The sequence below is a fragment of the Lygodium microphyllum genome, chromosome 28 (assembly GCF_053477565.2).
Source record: "Lygodium microphyllum isolate KBCC chromosome 28, Lygodium_microphyllum_v1.1.10, whole genome shotgun sequence".
Taxonomy (NCBI): Eukaryota; Viridiplantae; Streptophyta; class Polypodiopsida; order Schizaeales; family Lygodiaceae; genus Lygodium; species Lygodium microphyllum.
This window is the reverse complement of record NC_141162.1, coordinates 22,576,561-22,597,433: the sequence shown is the minus strand read 5'-3', so window position 1 is coordinate 22,597,433 and position 20,873 is coordinate 22,576,561. Positions and strand designations below refer to the sequence as shown.

The 20,873-nt window shown below is 43.3% G+C and overlaps 1 protein-coding gene and 1 pseudogene across 1 annotated transcript in view; both read right to left on the bottom strand.

Annotated features, from left to right (window-relative positions):
• LOC148011242 (L-gulonolactone oxidase 5-like) overlaps positions 1-20,873 on the bottom strand; it is a 41,801-nt gene that overhangs the window by 4,144 nt on the left and 16,784 nt on the right. The window lies entirely within an intron of this gene.
• On the bottom strand, positions 12,984-15,306 carry LOC148011243 (2-methylene-furan-3-one reductase pseudogene; annotated as a pseudogene).

Genomic DNA, 20,873 nt, shown 5'->3' with positions numbered 1-20,873 from the left:
ATTCTCACGCCAAGAATGTGATTTGCATCACCAAGATCCTTTATGTGAAAGTTGCCATGAAGACTTTTCTTTAGTGAGTCCAAGACATGAGTATCCCTGCCAGCAATTAGCATGTCATCAACATACAAAACCAAGATAATCAGGCTGGCATATGCGATCTTCTTAGTGTACAAGCAGTGATCCACTTGACTTCTATGAAACTGCATAAATGTAAAACTTATGATACCATTCTCTTGGTGCTTGTTTCAGCCCATACAAACTCCTTTTGAGTATACATACCATCTTCTCTTTCCCTTTTGCCACAAAACCTTCACACTATTGCATATATATGTCTTCATGCATATCACAATGTAAGAATACAATATTTACATCCATCTGTATGAGCTCCATATCATCAGCTGCAACCAAGCCCAAAATGGTTCTCAATGTAGTCATCTTGACTATAGGAGAGAACATCTCATCAAAGTCAACTCCATGTTCTTGCTTATGCCCCTTTGCAACCAATCTTGCTTTATACTTTGGCGAGGAACCAGAAGTGGCCTTCATCTTGTAAACCCATTTGCATGGAAGGGTTTTTTGCCCTTTACGCAATTGCACTAAGTCCCAAGTGTCATTTTTCTCAAGAGAGTCCATCTCTATGACAACCTGGCTTTATACCATTTCTTGTTGTCCTGTCTGTCCATTGCTTTAATGAAGCAAGACGGTTCACCCCAGTCTATCAACATGACATAATCAACCACATTGTTTACACCAGGAACGAATCTATCAGCCCTAGGTGATCTCCTAACCCAATGATCATTGTTTACTAGCTATTGAGCTTGCAAATTTCCATTTTCAGCTTACGATCCTGGCATTTTAGCCTACGAATTAGCATTAATAGCTTGTTGTCTTGGCTATTGCTGTACATCCAGTGGCTCATCATTATGGGCAATAGCTGGCTGATCATTTCTAGCATTATTTTTTGCATTTGCAGGCTCATTTACAGCAAGTATTTGTTGATGTCCAAAAGGTATTTCTTCTCGAAATAGAACCCTATGGACCTCCTCAGCCTTTTTGGGTTGTTTATTCATGCGATCTTCCCAAAAGATAACATCATTGTTGCATATTAATTTCCTTTTCTCGTGATCCCATAATCTTCTATACCCCATTTCACTTTCATCACCATATCCTAGGAAAATACATTTACAAGACTTTGGCTCAAGTTTGCTACATTTTTCTTTACATATGTTTACAAATGCTTCGTAATCAAATACTTTCAAGTGTGCATACGAAGGTAGCTTGCCCGACCATGCTTTTTGAGAAACTCTGATCCTCCCAAAGACCTGTTTGGTGACTGATTAATCAAGTGTATGGTTGTCATAATAGCCTCTGCCCAAAAACCATGAGGCAAAGCAACATGAGACAGCATTGTACAGACCTTATTATATATGGTCCGATTCATACGCTCTGCAACTCCATTTTGGGGTGGATTATGAGGGGCAATGAGCTCTCTCTTTATCCCTTTGCTGTCACAAAATGCTTGAAAGGCCTTGGACACATATTCCCCATCATTGTTAGAGCGAAGACACTTAAGTGTCTTATCAGTCTAATTCTCAACCAATGCCAAGAATTTTTTAAACTTGTCAAGTATTTCATCCTTGCTACGAATAGGGTAAACCTATACCTTCCATGTAGCATCATCGACAAAGGTGAGAAAGTATTTATTTTCCCCTAAAGATAACCCTGGCATCTGACATACATCGGAATGCACTAACTCTAGAGGAGAAGATTTCAATGAAAGAGACTTCTTATGGGACGTTTGTGCATGTTTACCATAAATACAATGATCACAATGCTCAAAATCAGCATAACCAAAACAAGGCAAATAACCCAAATGAGAAAGCACTTTAATTCTAGTTTGACTCATGTGTCCCAACCAATTATGCTACAAAGAAATACTTGGCTACTCGGTCACGACAGCAACATGATCACTCACACTAGATACATGAAGAGAATACAAGATATCACTTTTACAACCTCTCACAATCACTCTAGATCCCTTACAGATCTTTCATTTCCTATCACCAAAGGTGATATGAAATCCATTGTCATGTAGTTGCCCTGTGCTAATCAAGCTTTTCTTGAGCTGAGGTACATGCCGTACATGCTGAAGTGTGAAGACAGAACCATCCTAAAACTGCAACTGCACATTGCCAATACTTGGAATGTCATATGCATAGTTGTCCCCAAGATGTACAACACCATGTTGGACCCCTCTATAGTCAAAAAACCACTCACGATGAGGGGTGACATGAAAGGAAGCACCTGAATCTAGAATCCAAGTATGCATGTCATCATCTGTATCTGCCATGTGTACTAAAGTGTTCCTTGCTATAATCTATCTTCTTGCCCTTTCTTTTCTCTTTCTTTCATTTGTAGGAGTCACATTTAAAGTGACCCTTCTTGCCACAATGATGGCATTCAACATCCTTACCACGTGATTTACTACGTCCCTTGCCATCAAATTTTCCTTTCTATTGTCATCTGCCCCTAATATGTAAAGCACTAGAAGACTTACTAGATGCATTATTCTGCCGATTCATTTCTTCCATGAGTGGAGCACTCTCTACATCAACATACAAAAGAATCGCATTAAAATTACTTATAGCAGTTCTGAATGTATCCCAACTCTATGGCAGAGTGCAAAGCAAGAACATAGTCTTAAATTCTTCATCAATCATGAACTTCAAGGCAACTAGCTAGGTGAAAATGGAGTTAAACTCACTCAAGTGAATAGACATTGTTGTACCCTCTTTTATATCCAAATCCATAAGATTTTTCAATCAATAAACTTTGCTTCCGGCACTCTTCTATGCATACAGTTCTTCCAGTCGAGTCTAAATAGCATAGACAGAATCCAAACCTTCAATGTTAAACAGCAAGGCATAAGAAATAGATAGCTTGATGGTTGAGCGAGCAAGCTCATTTAACTCATTCCAGTCTTCCTATTCCATATCTGCAGGCTTTGCCCCTTTGGTCTTAATCGGCTTTGCTTGCTTCTTCTACAACAGGATATTGTAGCATTGTTTTTACCAAACTTCAAAGTTATGTTGATGCCAAGAGGTATATCACACGGTGGATTCCGTGCCACGGTGGATTCCATGAGGTTTTACGGTGGATTTCGTAATCTTTGATTACCGGGGCTCATACACAAAGTGGATTCTTTGTGCAAGAAGTTGATGGGGACGCCTATCCTTTTCGGACGTTTCATTAATTTAGTGTGTACGTGGGTGATTCCATAGCGGGTGATTGCGCAAAATACATATTAAATTAATAAACGTTTATGAGTTTAGAGTGCGCACTCATGATAAATTAGGGTTAGGATTAATTTCTAACCAATTCATTTATTTATGTAGCTGAAGACTGCTAGATATTCACTTTTGTCGATTTAATTGTATTATTTTACTAACGATTGTGAATGCTTCAGTTGATGTGTAGAGATAGCAGCAGTGGCGGTGGAAAGCATTGAAGGATAGCGTGTATTCGAGTTATCATCTATATTTTGATGGACGTATACCTTAGGCATGGCGCCTATATTTTGTCATGCATATTTATCAAGGCGTTAGATATTTATTTATTATTTTATATGCGCATGGGCGCACGCTTATGATATTTGTATTTGGACATTGTATTAGGTATGCCCGACTCCTTGGACGCCTGTCCATTAGCTTTATTTCTATTTGACTCTAAGGCAAACTCAAAAGCCAAAAGCATGCTATTTTGTAATTTGGGCTATTATTTGAGCTTGAAGATGATTAATACATAAAATACATGCTTTGTGGAGCCCTCACAAAAGGCATGGGGGGAGATTGCACCCAATTGGTCTCTTGTTCATGTCGTGCATGCTTTCTATATTGAGTTTTGTGCAAAAAGTAGAGCTCTTTTGTTCTTGGGGACCTTCTGACGCTCACTACGCACGCTTACGACATCCGATCTGTGCACCATATATACTCCTTTAAGCTTCTTAATGTGCATGAAATGACTGTTGTCATTACTGTCAACCATGATTTTCAACCCAAATGTGATAAAAAATTTCAGAAAATGCAAGCCTAAACTACACACAAGTGACCAAGATACAAACAAGTATCAACCAGCAATAAATAACCACATAGAAGCAGAAATTTCAGATTTGTAGATAAATTTTTAGAAGCACTAAACCTTGTGCTACAACACTCCACAACTGATTACAGCTATTTCAAGGGCAAATATATCACATTACATGAGAAGTCCCAAATTTAGCTGCAATTTCTATAGTACATGCACCCATGGACACAAAATTTAGCACGCATGGTTAAAAGCCCCAAAATTTTGTGATCAAAGCATCAATCATACATTTGACACTGTCTCTGACATGCATAGAATAGGACAGCTTTGCCAAAATAGAGTAATTTCAGCAAAACCCCCAAATTTCCAAGTACTAGATGTCCGAATTGCATGGAATTAAACCCACATGTACATAAAATGACCAAATGGCGCACAAATTTTGCCCAAACTGCACGGGGTCCAATGTGCATCAATGTCGAGAAATTGGGTAAATTTCAGTCCAATTCTTGCATGTACATGAAAAGCCCCAAATGTCAAAGGTAAAATGCCACAAATTCCTGTAATTTTTGAGACAAATATCACTGTTGTGTCTTGCTCGCATCAAATTGGACAAATCCCCAAATTTCTCGGGTTCGGTGTGCACAAATTTCAATGAAATTGAAAAATTTTCATTAAAATGTGAAAATGCTCAAAATTCTCGGGCAAATGTGCACTAATTTTGCAATTGCTGAGTCAGATTGTCCAATTCTACATTAAGATCCCCAAATCCAAGAAAAGCCCCAATTTTTCCAAGTCAAAATTGCACATTGTGCTTGTGCATATAGACGCCCGATAAAAGGGGAGAATGAAAAATTTCAAGAATCTGACAAAAAAATGACGAAAAAGTAGTCTTTCTATCGAGTCTCGGACTTGATGCGTTGACCTATCAACGTGTGTCTTCAACTCGCTTCGTTCGGTCGCAGCGCCGCCCATCCCGTTTGGTGCCTGCAACCTCTCGACTGGTCATCACGTAGTCAATAGCTGCCTGTCGACTGTCCACACCTGCGATTGGTTGCTGCCTAGTCAGCTACCCTGTCGCACCCCCATCACGCAGCTACAAGGCACCTATCGCCTGCCTTGTCTCCCTGTGCCACAACTGTTGCCATGTCGACCTGCAGCAACTGTCGCCTACTCTCCAACAGCCCAACTTCTGCAGCCCATGACCTCACGACCTACCTACTAACCTTTGACTGTTTCTTGCAGCGTGTGGCTTGAGCCTGTTGGTCTCCTCAACCACGTCTCCTACTGTAGCATGCGACCTGTTTCGTCTCGAGAAGCGTGCACTCCTTGCTTGCTTTGATACCAGTTTGTTAAGACAGAGAGCGCAAGGATCTAGACACACAATGCTTTCTCACAGTAGAGAGAGAGAGAGAGAGTGTGTGTGTGTGTAGAGTAGAGAGGAGAGTGAGCACGAGGTTCTTGAATACAATGAATGTACATGCACACAATGCTTTCTCACAGTAGAGAGAGAGAGAGAGAGAGTGTGTGTGTAGAGTAGAGAGGAGAGTGAGCACGAGGTTCTTGAATACAATGATGAGTGTACATCTTTAGGTTTTTAGATAGATATATACATGAAAGTCAAATGTGCTAAGGGTGTGTTCACACCCGTGAACATATAAAAGGTACGATGGCCTTTTATTCCCAACATAAATCACCTATGAATGGTGCTCCATCCTGGCCTTACCAGTCTTCTTCGCGTTTTGGGAATGGAAGTCATAATTCCCAACCACCGTCCTTTTGTACTTACTACAAACGATGTGGACATATAATAAGGAACTATCGTACTCATCGCTGAGCACAAGGAGGCTCCTTTCAGCCTCACAATCAAGTAAATATTGTAGCCACTGAAATATCTCAGCATGAATTCGGAGAAGGGAGGAACAAACACTTCAACTTTTAACTACTTCGGCTTATTCCACTGAAGACTTTGTCATATGGTACCTTGACATTGGCGCTACTCATAACATGATAGGAACCCTTGACTGGTTCATGAATTACAGGACTCTACCATTGCGGATGAATGTACGCCTCGGAGATAATGGGCTCTATCATGCTGAAGGAGTTGGGGAGGTGCACTTGAAGCTTGCCACGGGTGAAATAATACCCATTCAGCATGCCTATTACATCCCCGGCCTTGCAAAGAATTTATCTCACACAAAATGGCTAATCTATTGAGTTCTTCTCCAATCACTCTGTCATTAAGGCACTTACACAAGGAACTTTAGACACTAAACTAGATAGTAAAAAGACTCGCATCTAGTAAATGTGTAAATTTTTTTAGTTAGCAAGTAGGAAATTTTAGATCTCAACTAGGTTTTTAGTTTTACTGTATAAAAATGAAGTTAGAACTAGTAAATAGGCTAGTATCTAGCAGTCATTATCATAATAAGCTAAGTAACACTTCTTAAAACCATCTTATGCTAATGTGTTTGACCCGAACCTATGTTACTAAGTCTTGGACAACTATTAATGTAACTTACATCTCAATCTCCTCTTGCATGCTTTGCATTTCAAAGACACTTTTCATGTGTAGGCAATGATAGAAAAACCATCTCATATAGCTATTTTTTACACCCAACATAGTTTTATGTACTAATTGCATGATGTGTAGAACTTTTAATGTGATGTAGTATTGCAAAGATTCTATTATGGGAACATAGGAAACTTGCAAATTTATCAAGGTGTAAACTTGCGAATGTAATTTTTTCATATCCCAAATATTTTTTCATATTCTCATGCATGGTTTATATATCTAATGTCTAGATAATCGTGCATTTGCATATATACTTATTTATTAAAATCACACATACACAAGATATATATTGTGTCGCAAGGATAGTTGGGACCACCTTAAACCTTCTGTTCAACCCTAGTGCAGCACAAGAAGGTGGAAGATGTGTTTACTTGGCACAATAGACACCACGGAACCACATGGTGCACTACCCGCTTGTATAGGTGATATGCTAATATGCATGCATGGTGGATCTCCAATGGTCTTCGGGTCCTTTCCATCCTCTCAAAGATGGTGTCCAACCATATCCCCTTGTTGGTCTCCCTTAGGGTGATCCTCTTAGGTAAGACATCTAATGGTCCCTCCCCATTTAAAATAGAGGGCTCATTACATTAGTGCCCAAGTCCTTTGAGAGAAGCAAGCCAACTCACGAGAGGCCTGTTAATAATGCTCCCCTTTGCATACAAGGTTCTAGCCAAAACTTTGGCTTTGAGAATTAGGTTATTGTTGTCCAAAGTGGTCTACCAGAGAAAATATGGTTGCATCCATGGGTGCTCTATATAGAATGTGGTTATGAACCTCGTGCTTGCTATAGATGAGGCTCTGATTTACCAAATCAACTTTGTCTTGGTCAATATGGACCTCGATAAAGCTTATGATAGAGTCAACTGGAGATTTATCACTGCTACGCTTGATGCCTTTGGATTTAGAATAATTTTCATTAAGATAGTCTCAGCACCTTGGGATATCCCTTAGGTGTTTGGTGTAGGACATTAGTAGTGGCTGGAAGCATATGGTTTTAGGCTAATAGGTACTAGGTAGATTGTTAGGTACTTAGGATATCCCTTAGGTGTTGGGGTCAACATCAAACAACAATTCTAGTGTCATAAAGATAAAGTGGAGGTGAAGGTAGCTAAGTGGAGAGAGAACCAACTGATTCTCACAGGTAGGTTGATGGTGGTCAAGTCAATCCTTACATCGAACACTATATATATGGGCTCTCCTTCCAATCAGCACAACATTATGGAGTAGGTAGAAACAATGTTCAAATAATTTATATGGAAGAGACATGATGGAAGTGGTCTGGCCCAAATCTCCTGGGATACCGTGACAATTGATAAGGAGGATGGGGGCTTTGGATTAGAGTCCCTCCCAAACAAGGCCAATAGATTGCTCTTTGGTCTACTTAAGAAGGTTCTTTCTAATCAATTGTGGGTACACCTTTTAAGGGATTGGATTGAGTCCTCTCTGACTGCGAGGGGAAATTGGCCGGAATCCAAGTGGTTTGATATTATTGGCTAGAATCTCCCAATTAAAATCACACAATTCACAACAACCCAAGAATGTGATCCTGCAAGAGGGGAGCTTCCCCCCAATCGCAAAAAACCTGAGGCTATCCATATCAAGGGCTTGAAGACTTAGATGGATCTTAGGGATGGAGGAACCTAGAAAGAACTACATCTGATCAATTTCTCATCAATTGGCCTTACAGAGAGAGAAAGTCATTGGCTCTATAAGGTCACATCCGGACACAAAACCCAGTGGTCAACTTCACCAACCCCCAAATTGGTGCACCTAACTAAGCTTATAACATCCCCCCATAGGCAACCCACTTTAGGTGTGCAAGAAAGAAAGGTATATTAAATGCCCGTCCACCCAATTGGCTATGAAGACCTAGGTAGAAGGGAGGAAGGAATTCCCACATAGTAGACCATCAACATGGATAAAGAGAGCTCAAAAGGTGCGGTGGGCTATGAAGTCAAAAAAATCAAATGCACCGATACAGTGGCACATAACAATCAGCAAGCTACCTATTAGAGCTAGGATCTCCAAGATTGTTAAGGTACCCTCATGGTGTGTATCATGTAGGAATAACAAGGAATGTACCAAGCACTTGTTAAGGGATTGCCCCTAGTCCCAAGTAGTTTGGAATGAACATAGAGTGCCAATGACATGGTAAGAGTGCACATGGAAGTTTGTCTTATAAAGAAATAAAAATGGGACTCGTAGATTGAAAAATGGTTATATAAAATGCATTGCTGTCTATACCCATAGCCCATCTAGTTGTCCTTCATATTCTATAGCACACACAATTTACTTGAGATATTTTGCAAGTAGCAACCAATCATGTGACAATAGCTATATGTTTCAAGGATAGAATCCATCATGATCCTAAAAAGGTCAAAGTTTGAACTTGTTAGTGCAAAAAAAGTGGATTTAAGCAAGTTAGAACTCATTCTATTAGACAGTGTGGAAGGAAAATGGAACTAATATAGGTAATGCTTCTTCTAAGGGAAATATTTTTTGTGAGATTTCTTAGATGGCTTTCACTCCTCTTCTTGGCTCTTCATCATTTGTTTGTGGTGCTCTAACTTAGGTTCTTGACATGAAACATGTCAGAGTGCAGCGGTGCGGAAGTGTAGGACTGAGAGAGAGAGAATGCAGAGAGAGAAAAGAGAGAGAAAGAGACAGTGGAAGATGAAGATATGCTCTATAAAGTGTGTTGTATACAAAGATATGCAGATATGTACACGGGCGCAATGCGCTGGACTGCGTGTCTCCACCTCGACGATGCAACCTGCTATTCACCTCGAAGTCCGCTGCAGTCTGCACTGTCTCCTGTCAGAAATCTGCGAACAGAGACGGAATCTGCGCGTGCCACCAGTCTGTAATCTGCGAGCAGAAAAGTGTGTGTAGATTGCAAAAATCTCGGCTATAAATAGCCAAAAAGCAGGCGCCAGAAATAGGCCTGTCGGTTGCATTAAATCCAGCCGACTGTACTGCAGTCAGTCGGACTGCCACGTGGCAGTCCGACTGGACTGTGCAGTCCGACCAGGGCGATGATCTCTAACACCCCCTCTCAGAGCCTGGGCGGGGCAGAAGCCTGAGGGATCTAGAATGTCTCCGAAGTAGAGCCTGGGGAAGTGCCTTCATAAACAAATCTGCAACATTGTCCTCCGTCTTGCAGTACTCTACGGTAATGGTCTCATCCAGAAGCTTCTCTCTGATGAAGTGGTACTGGATCTCTATGTGCTTCGTCCGAGCATGAAAAACAAGATTCCGTGCTAAGGCAATGCAACTCTCATTGTTACATTGCAGCAAAGTAGGACGAGTCTAGGGGCAGCCAAGCTCCTCCAACAATCTCCGAAGCCACACAGCCTCACATGTGGTGGAAGACGCGGCCCGATACTCCGCCTCAGTAGATGAAAGGGCTACCGTGGGCTACTTCTTGCTACTCCAGGAGATAACACCTGCACCCAAGGTAAAACAGTAACTTGTAGTAGACCGCCTGTGGTCCACATCCTAAATCAGACGTCCCCCTCAAATATCGAAGTATCCTTTGAGCAACCTGCCAATGCACCGTTTAAGGTTCACTCATAAACCCTGCCAAGAGCCCAACAGCAAAACAAAGATCAACACGAGTGTTGAGGAGCCAAATCAATGATCCAATCAACTAACGATAGCGGGAAGCATCCGCCATGGGAGAAGCTGAATGGGAAGTGGCCTTCCAGTTCGGATCCATAGGAGTAGAAAGGGTCTGACAATCCTCCATCGCAAAAGAAACCAAGAGCTCCTGTACATATCTCTGCTAAGAGATGAAGATCCCCCTCTGAGACTGATAAATCTCATGGCCCAAAAAGAAATAAAGTAGACCCAAGTCCGTCATCTCGAACGTCTGATGTAAAGCTGCCTTCGTCTCTTGGACCTTCTATGCATGATGACCTGTGACAATCAAATCATCAACATACAACACAAAAAGCACACAACCATCCTCGGAAGTGTGTACATAAAGCTACGGATCGGCCTTAGAACGTTGATATCCCAATTGTGACTGAAGAAACGAATCAATCTTTTCGTTCCATGCACGCGGAGCCTGCTTGAGGCCATACAAGGCCTTCTTTAACCTGTAGACTTTCCCATCTGAAGATCCAAAGCCAGGAGGCTGCTCGACATAGATCTCCTCCTTCAAATCACCATTGAGGAAGGCCGACTTCACATCCAACTGGTAGACAGGCCATCTCCTATGGCCAAAGCCAGGAGGCTGCTTGACATAGATCTCCTCCTTCAAATCACCATTGAGGAAGGCCGACTTCACATCCAACTGGTAGACAGGCCATCTCCTATGGCCAGCCAAGGCAAGAACAGCTCGAATAGTCGCCATACGAGCAGTGGGGGCAAAAGTATCATGACAATCAAGCAAAACCTTTAGCAACAAGGCGAGCTTTGTGCTTGTCCAAAGAACCATCGCTAAGGTACTTGGTCTTGAAGACCCATTTGATGCCAATCACCTTCTTATTCGTGGGGCGTGGCACGAGTGACCAAGTGCCATTCCTCTCAATAGCCTCCAACTTGGCTTCCGTAGCTTTCTTCCATGGTGCGGACTGTAAAGCCTCCTTCATGGAGGTGGGCTCTCGATCCTGCATAACACGGGTCATCAAACAATAGTTAGAGCAAACAAGCTCTGTAGAATGTGCCTGGTGCCTCCGTGACCACCGCGGACCATCCTGCGGTCCCCACTCCTCAAGAACCCCCTCGATCCCTGAATCACAGAGTGTGTCATGGGCCCACCGAGGAGGAGGCTGGACCTCTCCTCGTCTCTCTCCATCAGCTGAAGACTCTGGGATATCCACCAGTGGTAACTCCTCGGGGAAGACCGGTGGAACAGTAGACTCTGTGTCAGAAACAGAATCGGAATCAAAAGGTACGGGCTCCAAAGGAACTGTAGCAGGAGCCCAACTCTCCCCTGGATCTCCAAGAACGGGATGCTCCTCACCCGCTGATATGGCCGGTACCTCCACAAACCGCACATCTCGACTAGTGTACACATCCCGATTAACGGGATCATACAAACAATAGCCTTGGGACGAGGAGCTGTAGCCAACAAATACCTGTCTTCGGGAAGTTGCTTCAAATTTATCACGATGAGCCTTGGGAATGTGAACATAGGCATCACACCCAAAGACCCTAAAATAAGAAACATCGGGCTTAGTTCCAAAGTAAGCCTCAAACGGTGTCATCCCATCAACGGCCGAAGTGGGGGATCGATTAAGGATGTGGACAGCAGTAGCCACAGCCTCGGCCCACAGAAACTGAGGTGTCTGTCGGTGCTCCATCATGGTGCGCGCCATCTCGATCACACTGCGGTTTTTCCATTCAAGAATGCTATTTTCTTGAGGAGTGTTGGTATTAGCAAACTCCTGGTGAATACCTTTATCTGCACAAAAACGAGCAAACTCATTAGAAACAAATTCACCACCCTTGTCGGATCGTAAGGTCTTCAATCTCCGGCCTGATCGGTTCTCCTCAAAGAGAAGCCAATCCTTGAAGTGGGAGAAAGCTTCTGACTTCAATGCCAAGAAATAGGCCCATGTCATCCTGTTGTAGTCATCTACGATCAACATGAAGTACGAGCTCCCTCGCAAGGACTCGTTCCTCATAGGGCCACAAAGATCCGTAGATACAAGCTCCATCGATGAAGTAGACCGCCGCGAAGCTTTGTGGGGAATGGCATCCCTATGCTGCTTCCCACGAATGCAGAAGACGCATGGCTGTTGGCTCACCACTATATCCGGCAACCCTCGAACAAGCTGTCCACGTGACGCCCTCCGAAGATATCCATAGTTGAGGTGACCAAACCGAGCATGTCATAGCTCTGACTGTGTCTGAGAGGTAAGAAGAAGAGTAGAGAGGGCGGTGGAAGACTTCAATTTATAGATGCCGTTCTCCTCATATCTGGATGAGAGAACCTTCCTGGACCCACGATCAAGGACTCGCACCGAATCACTGTCAAACTCCACCAAAAGTCCAAGGGAGCAAATTTTATGAACTGACAGTAGATGATACCCTAAACCTGGTACATGCAAGACCTCTGAGGTATGGGTACCACCACGTCCATTTGGAATAAGCTGCATCTCACCCCGTCCTGCAATAGACACTGAAGAGCTATCTCCAATGAGAATCTGCCTACGCGAGGGTCGCAACTGGGCAACACCATCTGATGAAGGAGTTGTGTGCCGGGATGATAAGAAACTAAATGAGACCGCCACTAAGCCTAGGGCAATGCAAGATTAGTGCAATGCTATGGAGGATCAAAATACACAAGGAAATCCATAATGGAGAGACAACGATGTAGGCAACACTCAACAATATATTCCAATGCTTAATGATCATACAATGGCAGGTCTCTTATATAGAGAACCTCAAGACAATAGCCTGCTATGTGGCATCCTCTGATCCACATTCAACTTGTGGTGACCCTTGTCCCACATCTATCCATGAAGTCCACATCCTCCTATGTGGCTACCATAAATCACACAATGATACCCCTCTAGGGTACCAATAACAATATTCCAATAATTGGACATTGCACATTTCAACACCCCTCCTCAATGTACAATCAGTGTGACCATCTCACCTCTCACCCCCAATGATTTGGCATTGCCAAACTCACTCTCTCAACACTCCCCCTCAATGACAAATTGGAGTGTTCAACAAATGTGTGTGCATGTGTCTAGCAACCTAGACACCTCAAGTCCATTTCGAGCACCATGCTGCTCGGGAGGAACCACCCAAGTGCTTTTTAGACACCCCATGTGTCAGGGAGAAGGAACCAACCCATGTAGTGCATCATCAACGTACACTACTCCTGCACACCACAATCAAATATCCTTTTTGAGCACCCGTGGGCTCGGGCAGAGGACCCTCATAAACATGGGTGAGAGAATTACATCCATTTTATGTCCATGCAAGGGCAAGGCACCCGCAAATAAAGGTGTAATAAAAAATACATCCATAGGTATAGATTGTGAATGAGCACATCATTGTTCACAATCTTTCATTACATGTGTCACTAGATTTGACACAAAAATATCTATGCCATATATGCCATTGACTAAATATGTGACTCTTGCCACAACCAAGATTGACATATATTTTGATTCCCAAAGATATTCCATATGGAGATTCATCTTAGGGAGTGGTATGGAAAGGATAAGAGGCTAAGGGGCTAAGGCTTGTTTCAAACCACACAAGATAAGATCATTTATGTAGCCATACGTTCCCAACAGTCTCTGCACCTCGAAATCATCTGGGCTGCAGATTTCGATGCTGTTGATGACGGTCGGGTGGCGAGAAGGAAGTGACTGAGTCTTCTGAGTGGCCTTGAAAGAGCTCCATTTGAAGTCACAACAAATCGGAAGCCTGGTGGAGTTACAGGTCCTGTGAGAATGACAGCAGAGCCACCTTCTTTCACAACCTTCACTGCTCTTTCGCATTGTCCCACTGCATCAAACACCACATCGTACTTCTCAGGATAATCCTCGTACTGCTCCTCAGTATAATCAATGACTTTATCAACCCCAAGATTTTTAATAAACTGCAACTTGAAGGTGCTTGTTGTAGCTGCGACTAATGAAGCTCCAAACACATGCTTTGCCAGCTGGATAGCTAAGCTCCCCACTCCTCCAGCTCCACCAAGCACCAGCACACTTTGGCCTTGTTTGAGCCCGGCCTTCTCTAGTCCTTCCAAGGCTGTCTCAATTGCAAGAGGCAAGCTTGCCGCTTCAGCAAATGACAAGTTCTCAGAGTTTCTTAGCCAGGAGCTTCTCTTCAACTGCAGTATGTTGGGCAAGAGAGCCCCACTGTTTCGGATTGTTGAGGGCCTGTTCATTTATGTTGCCATAGACCTCATCTCCTTCCTTGAAAGCTGTAACGTTGCTTCCCACTTTCACTACGACACCTGCGACGTCATAGCCAGGGACAGTCGGCAGGGGCGAGTCGGTGGCTTGGAACTTGCCGAGGCGGCGCTTGAAATCAACAGGGTTGAGAGCGGCGGCAGCTACCTTGACAAGAACCTGGTCGGGGGTGATCTCTGGGAGTGGCATACCGCCGAACTTAAGGACAGAGTGCGCCTGGCCGTACTCCTCGTAGAACCATGCGCGACGCATGGGCCGGCCAGGGGCCCAGGTCTGCTGCTGCTGCTGCTGCTGCACATCCAAGCCCCCAGTTGCACGCGGCAGAACGACCGACGACGAAGAAGAATGAGAAGCCATCTGCCTCTTCTGGTTCTTCCCTGAAGGAAATTGCAGGCTGCTGCCTCCTGTGAGGAACCGGCTGGTGCTAGCTGAAGGGGGGGCGGCAGGCCTTACATTCTCAGCAGTGCTGCTGCAAGCTACACACACCAGACCCTTCTGGGGGACGCACCAGGCTGCGGCGGCTATCCTTTCCATCAGACTGTAATCCCTCTCTGTCTGTGGCTACACTAATCTACCTAAGCTTAGCGGATGACCAGCTCTGATACCATGATAAGAAACTAAATGAGACCGCCACTAAGCCTAGGGCAATGCAAGATTAGTGCAATGCTATGGAGGATCAAAATACACAAGGAAATCCATAATGGAGAGACAACGATGTAGGCAACACTCAACAATATATTCCAATGCTTAATGATCATACAATGGCAGGTCTCTTATATAGAGAACCTCAAGACAATAGCCTGCTATGTGGCATCCTCTGATCCACATTCAACTTGTGGTGACCCTTGTCCCACATCTATCCATGAAGTCCACATCCTCCTATGTGGCTACCATAAATCACACAATGATACCCCTCTAGGGTACCAATAACAATATTCCAATAATTGGACATTGCACATTTCAACACGGGAGGCACCACTGTCAACGATCCACTCTCGAGCCTGAGGAGCTGTCATCGCAGCATCAGAAGCATTCAGTGTGAAGTCCTCAATGACAGCTAGATGAAGAAATGTAGCTGATGAGGGTGCAGCCACCGCTCCAGAATCCTTCGTGTCCTTGTTGGTGTCCTTCTTGTCTTTGTCAGGGCAATCCTTCTTCCAATGGCCAGTCTTTCCACAAATATGGCATGTGGATTCTTTGTCCTTGTCCTTGTCCTTCTTTGACTTGTTATCCCCCTTCTTCTTCTTTTGGTCCTTCCCCTTCTTCTGAGAGGCTTGACCTGTCAGTGCCTCCGACTTAGAAGCATTCTGTCCCTTTAGTTGTTCCTCCTGGTCCAAGACCATAGGAACCAACTCCTCCCACCGAAGACTGGACTCCCGCCCCGAAGCAATAAGGGCGGAGTAGAAAGCACCGAATCGTAGCAGCAACTGGGACAAGAGTGTGATCGCCATGTCTTCAGAGGAAATCGGCTTCCCCGCATTCTGAACCTGCATCTGAAGCTGTCTAAGCTTGTTGATGTGCTCCCGCAACGAAGAAGACTTGTTCACGGACAAGGTCCGCATTTGAACCTCCAAAGAAACTCGCTTCATAAGGATCATCCGGTTATACATCTGATCAAGCTCCAGCCATATCTCCCGAGCCACCGTCAAGTGCTCGATGTGAGCTATCACGGCTGTAGTACAAGACAGAAAAAGAAAGGAACGAATCCTGGCATTCAGTTTGTCCCAGTGAGACTGTGCCTTGGCCAACTCCGCACGAGTATCGGAAGAGAGTTTGGACTCATCTCTCACCGAGGGCCGGTCGATCTCCTCCTGTACAAGCTCCGCCAAATCATAGGACTCAAGGATGGCCAACATCATTACGCGCCAGATGCGATAGTTGTCGCCATCGAGCTTCTGATCTGCGGAAAGAGCCAGTAAGACAGGCACCTTCCGGTCCATAATTGTCTGGAACTCCAAGTCAATCTCTGTAGACATCTTCACCTGTAATGCCTTTACAAATGCAAAAGCAGCCCCCTTTGACTGTTAAAACTCAACCTGCTAGGGCTCTTCCGCATCCCAAAACTTCTTCACCCGCTGGAGGCGATGAAAAAGCAAAACCTGCACTTTGAAAGCTGAAAACTCAAACTTCCTCCTCGTCAAACAGCAGTAAACAGCAACAAATCCACCACCTGGACTCCTTTCTCGTGCGCCCACGCTTGCTTCAGCCTTGTTCCGAGGCGCAGCCCTCCTGCCTGCCCTCAAACGCTGAAAACGCAACCTTGTGTGGCGATAGAAACTCCTCTTCAGGTTGGTTCTACACTCAGTCAGCCCTTTAACACTGCTCTGATACCATGTCAGAGTGCAGCGGTGCGGAAGCATAGGACTGAGAGAGAGAGAATACAGAGAGAGAAAAGAGAGAGAAAGAGACAGTGGAAGATGAAGATCTGCTGTATAAAGTGTGTTGTATACAAAGATATGCAGATATGTACACGGGCGCAGTGCGCTGGACTGCGTGTCTCCACCTCAACGATGCAACCTGCTGTTCACCTCGAAGTCCGCTGCAGTCTACACTGTCTCCTGTCAGAAATCTGCGAACAGAGACCGAATCTGCGCGTGCCACCAGTCTGTACTCTGCGAGCAGAAAAGTGTGTGTAGACTGCAGAAATCTCAGCTATAAATAGCCAGAAAACAGGCGCCAGAAATAGGCCTGTCGGCTGCATTAAATGCAGCCGACTGTACTGCAGTCAGTCGGACTGCCACGTGGCCATCCAACTGTACAGTCTGACTGGACTGTGCAGTCCGACCAGGGCGATGATCTCTAACAAAACAATGCTTCCACAATTTATTAAACAGAATCCATGACTTTTAGTACGGCCAAACATATATTTTGGATTTTGATACAAAGGAGTTACGATGGACATGCAATAACCAATCACTTAAAAGAAAGTCAGCATTCAACCTCACAAAATAATGGCCCCAAAACTCATAAGAAAGGAAAACTCAAAACTCAATGCAATGCATGAACAATCTCAAATCACTAACATTTAATTTTCACTATGCATTTAATCTAATATAACAAATCTTAGACTTCAATAAATATATTATTAAATACTTACTACCCAAGTCCTCCAAATACAATTTATCCAACCACTTTGAGAGGATGCCACCTAAGTGCTTGTACCCCAATAAGATCCAATGAGCCATCATGTATATGCAAACACCTAAGTGCTTGTACCCTGATAAGAGATTGGGAACCTACATGTAGAACTAGAGGAGCTTATTGACTAACGAATTGTAATGTTCAATGCCTTGTGAAATGACTTGATGAGATCCTTGCAAGACTATGAGACTCCTCCAAACTTCCTTAAAAAGCATCTATTTATGTAGCCAACTTTGAGGGAGGAGGTCTAGATAAAGTTTCTTGAGAAATTTGATTGGTTTTGTCTTTGTTATACCATAATTGGTTTGTCTCTACCCTTAAAAAGGCTTCGACTTTGGCAAGAACAAGTTATCTTATCATTAACTTTAGATGGCTCCAATATATTGAAGAAATTGTGTGAGTGTCCAAAAACCATGGTAGAGTTGGGTTCTCAAGACAACTGTTTCTTGCAAGTTTTGGATTCTCTTCTCTCTTGCATTCTCATACTTGTTCCAAGTGAAGAAAGTATCATTCCTAACTCCAAATGTAGCTATCCACCCTTTCAAAACACTCACGACGATAACAATTGTATTGAGGAGGAGGAGGAACAAGAGAGCCGCCTAGGGTACCGCCGTGGTTCTAGCCATGATACCGGTACCATACATGACAGATATACTTTTTTTTATAAATCCATCTTCTTCCTTGTATTTGTATGACCTGTTAAATTATTTCAAGAGAATGTTGGGGCTATCAAAGAGATAGAAGTAGTTAGATTGTTGTTTTGAAAAGGGTCTCCATCTTGTACTTACCCAACTATTGAGAAGTAGAAGTTGCAGATGTGAAAGGAAAATGTATTCAAAGTGTAGAGATGGGCTAGAATGATTGAGAGAGGGGATACGTTTAGATATTTCATCCTGTCTCATGGAGAAGATGTATTGGTATATGACTGACAAAAGCTTTAAATTGGTCCTAGCTTTCAGTAATTACAAGTGAGAGTTGGAGATGACATGTTTGCCATGATTGGGATATTTCATTTCATCTCAGAGCTTGAGTATCTCAATCTATAGTTGCAAGGATAAATATATGTGCTTATAGTTTGTCTACTAGGTTGAGCTCTCTTGATCCATGGCATGGAGTTGCTATGATTTACAGTGATAAAACTGAGGATTACTAGTGTTGTTGCTACTAATTTAAAAAATGGTTATTGGTTATAGAGGTGACATTGGTTATCAAGGATGTTCTCATCTAACGTTCACTATGTGTACTGATATTTCAAGGACTAGGATGGTGTGAGGTTTTCTCATCTAACATTCACTATGTGTACTGATATTTGCTGCATGAAGGGGGAACTCCCAATGCCATTTCATTTATAAGTATTCTCAAAGCTTGCTCAAAAAGTACAGCTTTGTATGAGGCTAAACTGATTCATGGGGACATTGTGGAGTCTGGGTTGGACACTGATGTGTGTGTTACCAACACTCTAATTGACTTGTACGCAAAATGTCACAATCTTGAAGATGCAGCATCTCTGTTTCATAAGCTACAAAAGTGTGATATTGTAGCTTGGAATGCCTTTATTGCTGGCCATGCTCAATAGGAGAATGGCCATAAAGTTGTGGTACTACTTCAATGCTAGAAGAAAATGTGGAACCAAACAGGATCACATTTATAAGTACTTTGAAAGCTATCTGCACTGTTAAGTCCCTTTTCTAGGGCAGGGTGTGCAGAGCATGGTCTTGGCCAGAGGGCTGTTGAACTTTTGCAGGAGATGCAACATGGAGGAGTTGAACCTGATGAAATCACGTACAACTGCCTTTTGACAGCCAACACAGAATCCTTGCTACAAGGTCAGATAATTCATGGTCACATAGTTGAACGTGGGTTTGAATCTAGTGTAATGATTTGCAATAGCCTTATAAGCAGTACAACTCCTGCACTCAAGTTCAGTGTGTCTCGGTTTCCACATTGGGCACAGGCGAAGGTTGCAGAGACCATTCTCGAAAATGATGAGGGTGAATCAGAAGATTTAAGTTTTTGTTCTTTTAAATCAAGACGGGTGAAGATTTAAGTTTTCCTTCTTTTGAATCAAGATGGGTGCAACTATTCATCCCAGGAAGTTTTGAGCAAGGAGCGAAGATTCACAATTGAGACTGGTGGGACATCAGTCAAGGATCATCATACACCGCAGAGCTCTCTAAACTCCCAGCCTAGTGGAACTTCTTGTTCAAGTCCAAAAGCTTCGGAGAGGTATGCTATTTCATTGGGCCTTTTTGTTTTCCTTTCCATTTAAGTTTAAATACTATTTAAAAACAAGTTAAGATGTTTGGTTATTGTCACCCTATTCATTGCCATGAGAACCTGCTACTATTTGAGCTATTGCTGGTCATGACACTTCTGTTGAAGGTTGTTGAGTACTGCTTCTTACAGCCAAGGACCTGTTGCTATCAGCAATTGATGTGCTGCTGTTGCTGCCCCTTTGAAGGCTTTCCATACCTGTACTTTATAGCCAAATGAATCCAAGATTTATTGGTGTCAAAATTTGGAGATGAGAGCTAGGGAACAATTGGTTGCACAAGCAATAATGGAAAGGAAAACTGGTTTGCCCAAAATCAATTCTTCTCAAAGGTTATAATGCTTTCCTTTTTGTGTCAAGATAGTGGTTTAAATGCCACGCTGTGCTGCTCCATAGCTGCATGGGTCCTAAGTATGGACTAACAGCATGGCAGGTTGCATGAGTTCACATTCCTGATATTTAGCAAGCTTTTGTCTAGTTATGCTAATTAAGGGGTTGAGATTCCCATGACTCTAGCTCTTTTTTAAGTCTAGTAAAAGTTGTACAAATTAATGTTGCTTTTCTAGCCAGCCATCTGGATGTAGTCCACATGAATTACAATCAGTAAAAAGGGCATAACTTTTTGTAGGGAACTTCGATTGATGAGATTTTTGGCTTAGGTCGGAGGGGACAAAGTCCTCTTCAAGATGAGCTATTAACCTTTGTGACAAGAAATTATCAGAATTTTCTGCAATGGAATTACTGTGTCTGTCCTAGAGTAGTCTGCACCCTGTCCACAGTGACCCTAGTTCACAAAAATGGGCATAACTTTCAAACCGTAGATCCGATTGGGGAGGTTTTTTATTCAAATCGGAGGGGACAAAGCCCTCTTCAAGGTGAGCTATAGGGTTCACTCCCATATTCAAAATTGAAA